General features: G+C 38.2%; 1 long non-coding RNA gene across 1 annotated transcript in view; it reads left to right on the top strand.

Annotated features, from left to right (window-relative positions):
* The window catches only part of 2610316D01Rik (RIKEN cDNA 2610316D01 gene), a 97822-nt gene that overhangs the window by 14268 nt on the left and 70962 nt on the right, over nt 1-12592 (top strand). Inside the window, exon 4 of the long non-coding RNA NR_045172.1 lies at nt 206-293. This is a non-coding gene — a long non-coding RNA (RIKEN cDNA 2610316D01 gene). The remainder of the gene's footprint in view (nt 1-205; nt 294-12592) is intronic.

Here is a 12592-nt window from a genome sequence, read left to right as displayed (position 1 = left end):
AAGAGTGCAAGGTGCTTCTGTCCTTCCAGATCATAGAATATATGCAAAGGTGTCAGGAAAGCCACTGGGAGGGTGATGGACAGGAAACATCGACAGGACTGAGTGAGACATAGGCATAAAAGTTGGGTTATGTGTCCTGAAGATTTTCAGACTTCATTTTCTATACTGAGTAATTTGAAATGTCTCTCTTCCTTCTCCTTTACAGTGAAGTCCTTCTACCTAGTTCCCCTTCCTTGTGCACAGAAGAGGACTGGAAAACTCCTCACAGGACTGCATACTGCTATCTCTGAGAAGTAAGCAGTATTTACTTTCTTCTTACTTGTGTTTTCTTGAATGTATTTTACTCTTTTTATTTATCTTCTTGTCACATCTGTTGTCACCTGAATCTTTGATCTTAGCCATTCTGACTGGTGTGAGGTGGAATCTCAGGTTTGTTTTGATTTGCATTTCCCTGATGTTAAACATTTCTTTAGGTGCTTCTTGGCCATTCCATATTCCTAGGTTGAGAATTGTTTAGCTCTGTTCCCCATTTTTTAAAACAGTTATTTGATTCTCCATAGTCTAACTTCTTGAGTTCTTTGTATATTTTGTATACACAAAGTGCTCTATCAGATGTAGGATTGGTAAAGATTTTTTCCCAATCTGTTAGTGGCCAATTTCTCTTATTGAAAAGTATCCTATAAACAACTCAAAGAAAAAGAAAACACATGATCCTCTCACTAGAAATGCTGAGAAAGCATTTGACAAAATCAAATACCCTTTCTTGACAAAAGTCTTGGAAAGATCAGGAATTCAAGGCCAATACCTAAACATAGTAAGAGCAATATAGAGCAAACCAGTAGTAAACTTCAAACTAAATGGAGAGAAACTTGAAACAATCCCACTAAAATCAGAGACTAGACAAGGCTGCCCACTCTTTCCCAACCAATTAAATATAGTACTCGATGTCCTAGCCAGAGCTATTAAACAACAAAAGGAGGTCAAAATGATACAAATTGAAAAGGAAAAAGTCAATATATCACTCTTTGCAGATGATAGGATAATATACTCAAATGACCCCAAACATTCAGCCAGAGAACTCTTAAATCTGATAAACAACTTCAGCAAAATACCAGGACATAAAATTAACTCAAACAAATCAGTGGCCTTTCTCTACACAAAGGATTAACAGGCTGAGAAAGAAATTAGGGCAATGGCACCCAACAAATCGTCACAAACAATAGAAAATATCTTGGTGTGACTCTAACCATACAAGAGAAAGATCTGTCTGACAAGAACTTCAAGTCTCTGAAGAAAGAAATTGAAGATCTTAGAAGATGGAAAGATCTCCTGTGCTCCTGGATTGGCAGGATTAATATAGTAAAAATGGTCATTTGCTGAAAGCAATCTACAGATTCAATGTAATCCCTATCAAAATTCCAACACAATTCTTCACAGAGTTAGAAAGGGAAATTTGCAAATTCATTTGGAATAACAAAGAACTAAGGATAGCAAAAACTATTCTCAACAATAATAGGACTTCTGGGGGAACCAGCATCCCTGACCTCAAGCTGTATTACAGAGCAATAGTGATAAAAACTATATAGTATTCGTACAGAGACAGGCAGGTAGGTCATAGGCTATAATTGAAGACCCAGAAATGAACCCACATACCTATGGTCACTTGATCTTTGACAAAGGAGCTAAAACCATTCAGTGGAAAAAAAGACAGCATTTTCAACAAATAGTACTGGTTCAACTGGTGGTCTGCATGCAGAAGAGTACAAATAGACACACTCCTGTCTCCTTGCACAATGTTCATGTCCAAGTGGATCAAGGACGTCCACAGAAAACCAGATACACTGAAACTTATAGAAGAGAAAGTGGGGAAAAGCCTCGAAGATAAGGGCACAATGGGAATTTTCCTGAACAGAACACCAATGGCTTATGCTCTATGATCCACAATAGACAAATGGGACCTCAGGTTTTTTTTTGAGACAGGGTTTCTCTGTGTAGCCCTGGCTGTCCTGGCACTCACTTTGTAGACCAGGCTGGCCTTGAACTCAGAAATCTGCCTGCCTGTGCCTCCCAAGTGCTGGGATTAAAGGCGTGTGCCACCATCGCCCTTCTGCAGTTTTGGAGGCTTTTGACCACTTTTGATTTGCATGAGAGCTTTTATGTCTTAATTAATCTTTTGTTTATATGTTTTTGTTCCCATTTTTGTGTTTCACTCGTTTGTGTGTGCATATTTCTTGGTGGTTTTGTTTGCATTTTAAAAAGAAAAGAGAAAAGAGAATAAGTTTGGGTAATGAGAGAGATAAAGAAAGTCTTTGAGGAGGGGAAGACATGATAAAAATATATTGTATGAATTTTTCTTTAAAAAATCCATATAATATCAAACATACACCACTGCCATATCTGAATTGCTGAAAATTTGTTTTTTTAGTATGGTGATTGGCATCTGACATGCATCTCCTTATGTCCTTAAAGCCTATGACCTAGCTATTTTTTAAATTATGAATGTGTATATATACGTGTGTGTGTCTGTGTGTGTGTGTGTGTGTGTGTGTGTGTGTGTGTGTGTGTGTGTTGAGGAACAAGCTCTCTTGCCATGGTGTAAATGTGGAAGTAGTAGGATGGAAGTTGGTTCTCTTCCACGCATTCTGGGGAATAAACTCAGATTATCAGTCTTGAGCAGCAAGCATTTTTACCTACATAGTCATCTTGTTGGCTCCAGTCATTTTACAATAAGGAATGATTTATTATTTATTGATGTGATGAATGAATTAACATTTAATCCTTCAAAATCTTTGAAGAGTCATGTTTAAATTGTTTTCATGTCTATTTACAATGTATTTGAAATTATCATATACACATTTACCTATAAATATTATGCTTATATCTTAACTTAATCACATAAATTTGGAAGCATACATATTATTTTTTGAACAAAGGTTGTTACATTTCATATAATAGTGTCTTGGGGGCTTGGGGGGAGAAATGAGAGTAATTAAGAATCATGGGTGTTACCTATTTAATTCGCCTATTTGTATCCTCAGAAGCATCCTTTGTTGTGCGGAGAATGAGGAGCTTGCCTTTAGCTAATCTATTCAGGAGGTTTTTCTTACTCATTTACATTTCTCTTTGGTTGAGGTTTCGGTGTGAAATCATATCTTATTGAAAATATGGATGTAACATGTTGACACCACAGAAACCCTCATAACGTAGGCTGCCAGTTGATCACCCTTTCTACTCCACCTGGGGCAAAGCTGATTTCAGACACACCTCAGAGAGGTAACTGTTATGTTTGCAGAAATGACTGTTAACCTAACTTTTAAAGTAGCTAAGGATTTTTCTGAAACTCAAATCTCCTTTTAGATATCAGTAGATTTAAAAATCTTGTTTTTAATTGCTTGTTAAAGGAATGACTCTTTCTCCTTTAAATCCTGTACATTAGATTGAACTTTTAGGGGGTTTAGCAAAGCAGACTGGAATAACCAGCGGTATTGTGAAGCCAAATGCTGGACCAGTCTTTTGCTGAAAGAAAGCTAATAAATAGCAACTACTATTGCTCACCAGGTACAGTCCCTACAAGTCGCATCATACTGAGACTCGGAGGTAGAAATAGCTTGAGTAGTTATTGTATAGAAAACGACACATGTATTCATTAGCTAGATTTTCCAGAGACTGCTTTGAATTTGCCAAACTGGATAACTTGTAATCCCATGTTGGGGTACAGCTCATTTGATTTCCTGTGCTCCAGTTGGCTTCCCTTAAGGGTTTCACATTTACATAAGCCTTGCCCTACCAGAAATGCTAAGGCGCCTTGATACATATTAATTGGTTATATGCCTCAACATGCTCTCTGTCTCTTACTACCTTATGTGTTCACCTTCCTCTCTCACAATCCAGAAACATCTAAGATGCTGTCCTGTCTCATCTTTCATCCAAACTTCTTGAATGACTAATAAGTACATCTTTTTGGTTCCTCATTTGCATATACTAGTCATCCCAAAATTCCAATTTAAAACCAAGGCCTATAGCACACCTGTTCTGGTTCATTTGTATCCACTCTTCAAAACAAAATTACGTGCCAGTGACTTAACTTCTAACTTGCAAGCAAATATTCTATTTCCACCTCCTTATTTTTGATCTAAGAGCAGAAAGTTGATTTTTAGCTTTGCATGTTACCAAAAAGAAAAACAACTCATTGCCAAGGCTCATTTGTCACTTGATGGGATACAACTAAATTCTTGCCAAAGAGAGGTAAACAGATTATATTAGAGGTTGCTGAATTCTCTTTAAGATTTAAGGAGTGTGATTTCTTTTTTCTTTCATTTTTTTCTATTGAGCACAGTTATTGTGGTGCATTTTATAAAAAATATTTGTAACCTCATTGAAGAAATTCCACATCCCATGATGATAAAGAGGACTTCTGGACAGATCCTGAGTGATGTGGCAGAGCATATGTGCACCTACCTGCCTAAAGGTTTTCATTAGCATCAAATAGATTTCTGTCTTTTTTAAACACTCTTAGGGTTTTTCTGTTCAGTATAGCTAAGCTAATCTGATTGCTTACATAGATTTGGATCAGATATCTCTTATGAATCTAGTCCTGTATTACAAACTGCTAGTTAATACTAAAAATGAACCTACAGCCTATCTTGTCAGAAACCATTTCCAACTTTGCCTTCCCTAAACTTCTCTTTCCAACATGGTGATTGGCATCTGACATGCATCTCCTTATGTCCTTAAAACCTATTACCTAGCTATTTTTAAAATTATGAATGTGTATATATACATGTGTGTGTGTGTGTGTGTGTGTGTGTGTGTGTGTGTGTGTGTGTGTGTGGCACACACCTGTAATTCCAGGATTCTAGAAGCAGAGGCAGACAGATCTGGGTGAGTTAAAGGCCAGCCTCGTAGACAAGTCAACTTTCAGGCCAGCCAGAGCTACACAGTGAGATCTTGGCTCACATAAACCACAACAACTGACCAAACAAACAAATAAACACACCAAAAAACAACCACCAAACAATAGGTCTACAAATGATATATTATTTAGTTGATTTTTAGATGGACTTGAAAATTGTATCACCTAAACTCAAAAAGCAAGCAAGCAAGCAAAGAAATAAAACCAAAAACACTCATATATTTCCCCTTCCTCATTGTATTGTAGGATCCTATCCTCATAATATATATACATGTATTATGTAAACCTATGTAACTGTAGGTGTAATGTATTATCAAGGTTACTTGGGAAATGTATTAAGTTACGGGTAAGGACAGGATATGGAAAAGGACATAAAACTCATGAAGGAGAACACAAAACTCTTTTGTGTTGTTGTTTGTTGTTGCTTTTCTGGTTTCAACTGTGTCTTCATAGTTTTTTTTTTTTTCTTTTTTTTTGGCTGATGTTTGATTGTGGTGGATAAATGAATAAAATGTAATAGATAACATAAGTGTTAAAACCTGGAAATGAAGCTCTGTGCCTTCAGAAAGACAATGCATTCAAACTGTGTAGAAATTCACTAAGATTCATGGTGTTTGCGAATGGTCCAGTGTTTGGTTGGTGACTTTAATCTGGCTGTGCAATGATTTTATTTATGAGTTAATTATAATAAAGTCATTCCACCAAATAGAAGATAATTGAAGAATTAATACTTAAATATTTCTTGAGAAATTTTAATTCTATATAATAACTGAATATTGGTGTTGTTTCTTTGCAAGTAAAATGAGCCAATTCAAGCCAGATATATATATATGTATATACATATACATATACATATACATATACATATATATATATATATATATATATATATATATATATATATATATAGACAGACAGACAGAGAGGCAGGTTTATTGGGTAGTTTCTCTCTCAGTCTGGTGAGTTCACTGTCCTCAAGGAAGGAAGCCAAGGAAGTTTCCATTCCAAGGGAGATGGAGAAGAGGGGAAGAGAAAGAGGGGGATAGAGAGATAGCATCTTTATGCAGAGAAAAGGAAAATGGGAAAAGAAGAAAGATCAGATCAAAAATGTCTGGATTATATAGAGTCTTTGAGGGAAGGGAAACCTAGCCTGTGGGCTGAAAAGTTCAGGGTTGGGGCAGGTACACCAGGTAAGGACTGAGGGATGGTGGGAGAACTTTGAGGCCTGGTCTGATTTGGTCTGATGCAAAATATGTACCTCAGACTCTTGTTCCAGGTCTGAAACACAACAAATATTATAGTAAAAAATTATGTTGTTAAAAAGAAAACAACTTGTCTGACTGTTATTAACCATTAAATAATAAGCCATCTTACACATGTACCTAGACCCATGGCTTCCTTTCTTAAAATTATTTTTCATTTGGTGAATTTTTAGTCATTCTTATATTTGCAGTCAAAATCACATGGAGTTTCATAAAATACTTTATTAGATGACAGAGCTGAAACCCCCAATAAATCTGTATCGTTTTACAGGATGGTGGGAGTTCCTTTAAAAAACATGCTTTCCATGCTGAGTTTGAAGCTGACATGGCTACCCTATACGTGAACCCACAACAGCTCAGGTTGCCCTCATAATAGCCACACAAGGCTAGTCAGTAAACATTGAGCCATAGGTGAGGAAGAGGCTTCTGGAGCCCTGCCAAGCCCTGCCAAGACCTTCTTGGCATAGCTAACGGTAGTTGAGGGTTGCTATTAAAGAAATAGTCATTGTGTCCAGTGATGGATAAAGCTACTGGTGAACTTCCCATGTTCCATGTGTAGCTTCATACTCAAGCCCAAGGGTTTTAGCTACTTTTCTATTGCTGTGATAAAAGAGTTTGACCAAAAGCAACCTATAGGGGAGAAAGAGTTTGCTGGGTTTATTCCAGAGGCTAAGAGTCAATCAAGGTGGGGAAACATAACAGTTAGCAGCATCAATGTTGGCAGAATCAGGAAACATGAGTCAGGACCAATAAATCTCACATCTTTTTTTTTTCTTTTTTTTTTATTATTAGATATTTTCTTCATTTACATTTCAAATGCTATCCTGAAAGTCCCCTATACCCTCCCCCTGCCCTGCTCCCCTACCCACCCACTTCCACTTCTTGGCCCTGGAGTTCCCCTGCACTGGGGCATAAAAAGTTTGCAAGACCAAGGGACCTCTCTTTCCACTGATGGCCAACTAGGCCATCTTCTATTACATATGCATCTAGAGACATGAGCTCTGGGGGGTACTGATTATTTCATATTGTTGTTCCATCAATAGAGTTGCAGACCCCTTCAGCTTCTTGGGTATTTTCTCTAGCTCCTCCATTGGGGACTCTGTGTTCCATCCAATAGATGACTGTGAGCATCCACTTCTGTATTTGCCAGGCACTAGCATAACCTCACAAGAGACAGCTAACAAGTAGACAAACTAACCCGGCAGAGAATGTCTACTCACAGTGATACACTTCCTTTAGCAAGGATGAACCAACTAATTTTTCCAAACAGCACCACCAACTGGGACTGAATATCCCCTGGAAGATATTCTCATGAACAACCACCAGACTGCAAGAGTGGCCTTGCTCAAACCAAGTGGGTAACAAGGCAAAACCAGAAGTAAAACAAACAGATAAAAAATACTTGGAGTCCAATGGGCACTGGGCGGGAAGAAGGAAGTGAGGTTCATTTTGATGGGACAAAGACAAAGGATGGTAGTGGAAGGAATGATTGTGACTAGAACACATTGTTTATATTCATAAACAAAAGTCCCAAAGAATGCATTTATTTTAAAACTCATGCTTTTCAATTTGCCTTGGGTCTCCTTGGAAATCATTAGCAGATGTCCATATGGAGTTTAACTACTTGAGCTATAGACACTTTCATTGAAAGCATAGGCCCTGCAAGCTCTCTTTTGGGATCTATAGCTACATGTTTGGCTTTAATATGCTTATAATAGAACCTAAACACAGTATATATTTCCTCTCGCTTTTAAGTACCAATGGGAAAATAAAAAGCCCTTTTCTGCCAATAAATTTTATTTGCTTCTACTTTCTAACTGTTCCATTATACAACTTTGTTGTATTAAGAATTTAATAGTTCAAATGGGGAGGGGTGTCAAACTTTCTTTCTTGGCTAACTATTAAATCACTCTTTGGCTTTTTTACATCTGACAGTTATTTTTCTTCCTCATCTTTAAAGGCGGAAGTTCATGAGCTTTTTATCTGGTGTTGTAGCCAGGGTTTATTCATGCCCAGACTCATTGAAATCTGCCAACCACATAAAAAGAGTTGCCAATGTCAGAGAACTGTCTCCTGTGTTGTAATACATAGGGGCTCACTGTTTGAAAGTGAACTCAGAATAAAAATGTATTCCCTCCTATAGATGTTTGCTTGTCCAGGTGGCTGTCTACAAGACTGAGAGAGAAATATTTATTTTATAACAATTTGAAAATTTCTGTTAAGTTTGGTTCTTAATGTGTCCTGATTACTGTTTTCCCGATCACCCGAACTGACATTGCCTGAATTTAGGTCTTTGGTGTATTGCGTTCAGAGTTTTACAAGTTTTTGGCTTCCCTTGCTTTATAATTTCTCTCGAGTTCAGCATGTCCCAAGACAGATTTCAGTGTCATTTTTTATGTTATCACATTGTTATATGAAGCCCCCCTGTTAGTTTTAGAGTAAGTGTCACATTTCTTTGGGAGAGTTTGCAACAGTAATCACTAGCCAAATGCAGCTATATACATTTCAATAGAAATGTAAACACCATGAATTAGTTCTTTAGCCTTAGCACCAGAATATCATATCCACAAAAGCCATTCATGGCTCATGACTACCTAATTGGGCAGTGCTGACACAGAAATAGTTATTATGTTAGAAGGTCCTGTATGACATCCATGCCTGACTCTGACTAGTTAGTTACTTTACATTTTTTCTCCAGTATAATCTTACCTCATTGACCCAGTCTAATGGGTTGACTTGTTGTTGAAAGCATCAGTAACTCAACAAACAAACATTAATTTCTACCTTACATACTAGGTAGTTTTTATTTCAAACATCATCTGAGTTAAAAGTAGCATCAGGCAAAGAAAAAGATGCTGTCACCAAGGAGTCTATCTAATGCCAATGAGAATGAAAAACTCACAAAATATTCAATACGTTTTATTAAATATCTGGAAGCTAGGAGCTCCTGGGAGAAGAGTGAAATTGGTAATGCACAGAGAATATAGGCTGGGCAGTTAGATGAAGAAATTGGATGTAGCCATTATGATGAGGGGAGAGGGTGCTTCGTCAGATCCCTATATGACATGAGGAATGAGTCATTCAGGGGAGGGGGAAGCCATTTGCTCAGTGCTCTGCCACTCTCAGGATTATGGGAAAGCCATTAATAAAGGTCATGACACCATGAGGCAGCAGCTCTTCCACAGCTCGAGACTGTTGATTTCTTTCCAGAAGGCAATTGGAAGCCTAGATTTGAAGGCAGAGATGGCCATTAACCATCCCTTCTTCACCCTGCTTTGAAAGACAAGGATGATAAGAATGTATGGTATTTGACTAGGTTTAAATAATGATGTAAAAGAATGGAAACAAAATTGTTAGAACTCTGGTTTCTACATGCTACTCTCTTTTATTTTTTATTTTTTTTTTTTTCATTTTTTTTTTATTAGGTATTTAGCTCATTTACATTTCCAATGCTATACCAAAAGTCCCCCTTACCCACCCACCCCCAATCCCCTACCCACCCACTCCCCCCCTTTGGCCCTGGCGTTCCCCTGTACCGGGGCACAAAAAGTCTGCGTGTCCAATGGGCCTCTCTTTCCAGTGATGGCCGACTAGGCCATCTTTTGATACATATGCAGCTAGAGTCAAGAGCTCAGGGGTACTGGTTAGTTCATAATGTTGTTCCACCTATAGGGTTGAAGATCCCTTTAGCTCCTTGGGTACTTTCTCTAGCTCCTCCATTGGGAGCCCTGTGATCCATCCATTAGCTGACTGTGAGCATCCACTTCTGTGTTTGCTAGGCCCCGGCATAGTCTCACAAGAGACAGCTACATCTGGGTCCTTTCAGTAAAATCTTGCTAGTGTATGCAATGGTGTCAGCATTTGGAAGCTGATTATGGGGTGGATCCCTGGATATGGCAGTCTCTACATGGTCCATCCTTTCATCTCAGCTCCATACTTTGTTTCTGTAACTCCTTCCATGGGTGTTTTGTTCCCATTTCTAAGGAGGGGCATAGTGTCCACACTTCAGTCTTCATTTTTCTTGAGTTTCATGTGTTTAGGAAATTGTATCTTATATCGTGGGTATCCTAGGTTTTGGGCTAGTATCCACTTATCAGTGAGTACATATTGTGTGAGTTCCTTTGTGATTGTGTTACCTCACTCAGGATGATGCTCTCCAGGTCCATCCATTTGGCTAGGAATTTCATAAATTCATTCTTTTTAATAGCTGAGTAGTACTCCATTGTGTAGATGTACCACATTTTCTGTATCCATTCCTCTGTTGAGGGGCATCTGGGTTCTTTCCAGTTTCTGGCTATTATAAATAAGGCTGCTATGAACATAGTGGAGCATGTGTCCTTCTTACCAGTTGGGGCTTCTTCTGGATATATGCCCAGGAGAGGTATTGCTGGATCCTCCGGTAGTACTATGTCCAATTTTCTGAGGAACCGCCAGACTGATTTCCAGAGTGGTTGTACAAGCCTGCAATCCCACCAACAATGGAGGAGTGTTCCTCTTTCTCCACATCCTCGCCAGCATCTGCTGTCACCTGAATTTTTGATCTTAGCCATTCTCACTGGTGTGAGGTGGAATCTCAGGGTTGTTTTGATTTGCATTTCCCTGATGATTAAGGATGTTGAACATTTTTTCAGGTGCTTCTCTGCCATTCGGTATTCCTCAGGTGAGAATTCTTTGTTCAGTTCTGAGCCCCATTTTTTAAGGGGGTTATTTGATTTTCTGAGGTCCACCTTCTTGAGTTCTTTATATATGTTGGATATTAGTCCCCTATCTGATTTAGGATAGGTAAAGATCCTTTCCCAGTCTGTTGGTGGTCTTTTTGTCTTATAGACAGTGTCTTTTGCCTTGCAGAAACTTTGGAGTTTCATTAGGTCCCATTTGTCAATTCTCGATCTTACAGCACAAGCCATTGCTGTTCTGTTCAGGAATTTTTCCCCTGTGCCCATATCTTCAAGGCTTTTCCCCACTTTCTCCTCTATAAGTTTCAGTGTCTCTGGTTTTATGTGAAGTTCCTTGATCCACTTAGATTTGACCTTAGTACAAGGAGATAAGTATGGATCGATTCGCATTCTTCTACATGATAACAACCAGTTGTGCCAGCACCAATTGTTGAAAATGCTGTCTTTCTTCCACTGGATGGTTTTGGCTCCCTTGTCGAAGATCAAGTGACCATAGGTGTGTGGGTTCATTTCTGGGTCTTCAATTCTATTCCATTGGTCCACTTGTCTGTCTCTATACCAGTACCATGCAGTTTTTATCACAATTGCTCTGTAGTAAAGCTTTAGGTCAGGCATGGTGATTCCACCAGAGGTTCTTTTATCCTTGAGAAGAGTTTTTGCTATCCTCGGTTTTTTGTTATTCCAGATGAATTTGCAAATTGCTCCTTCTAATTCGTTGAAGAATTGAGTTGGAATTTTAATGGGGATTGCATTGAATCTGTAGATTGCTTTTGGCAAGATAGCCATTTTTACAATGTTGGTCCTGCCAATCCATGAGCATGGGAGATCTTTCCATCTTCTGAGATCTTCTTTAATTTCTTTCTTCAGGGACTTGAAGTTTTTATCATACAGATCTTTCACTTCCTTCGTTAGAGTCACGCCGAGATATTTTATATTATTTGTGGCTATTGAGAAGGGTGTTGTTTCCCTAATTTCTTTCTCAGCCTGTTTATTCTTTGTGTAGAGAAAGGCCATTGACTTGTTTGAGTTAATTTTATATCCAGCTACTTCACCGAAGCTGTTTATCAGGTTTAGGAGTTCTCTGTTGGAATTTTTAGGGTCACTTATATATACTATCATATCATCTGCAAAAAGTGATATTTTGACTTCCTCTTTTCCAATTTGTATCCCCTTGATCTCCTTTTGTTGTCGAATTGCTCTGGCTAATACTTCAAGTACTATGTTGAAAAGGTAGGGAGAAAGTGGGCAGCCTTGTCTAGTCCCTGATTTTAGTGGGATTGCTTCCAGCTTCTCTCCATTTACTTTGATGTTGGCTACTGGTTTGCTGTAGATTGCTTTTATCATGTTTAGGTATTGGCCTTGAATTCCTGATCTTTCCAGAACTTTTATCATGAATGGGTGTTGGATCTTGTCAAATGCTTTTTCTGCATCTAACGAGACGATCATGTGGTTTTTGTCTTTGAGTTTGTTTATATAATGGATTACATTGATGGATTTTCGTATATTAAACCATCCCTGCATCCCTGGAATAAAACCTACTTGGTCAGGATGGATGATTGCTTTAATGTGTTCTTGGATTCGGTTAGCGAGAATTTTATTAAGAATTTTTGCATCGATGTTCATAAGAGAAATTGGTCTGAAGTTCTCTATCTTTGTTGGATCTTTCTGTGGTTTAGGTATCAGAGTAATAGTGGCTTCATAAAATGAGTTGGGTAGAATACCTTCTACTTCTATCTTGTGAA

This window comes from Mus musculus, chromosome 3 (assembly GCF_000001635.26).
Source record: "Mus musculus strain C57BL/6J chromosome 3, GRCm38.p6 C57BL/6J".
NCBI classification, from domain to species: domain Eukaryota; kingdom Metazoa; phylum Chordata; class Mammalia; order Rodentia; family Muridae; genus Mus; species Mus musculus.
This window is presented reverse-complemented; position numbering and strand designations above follow the sequence as displayed.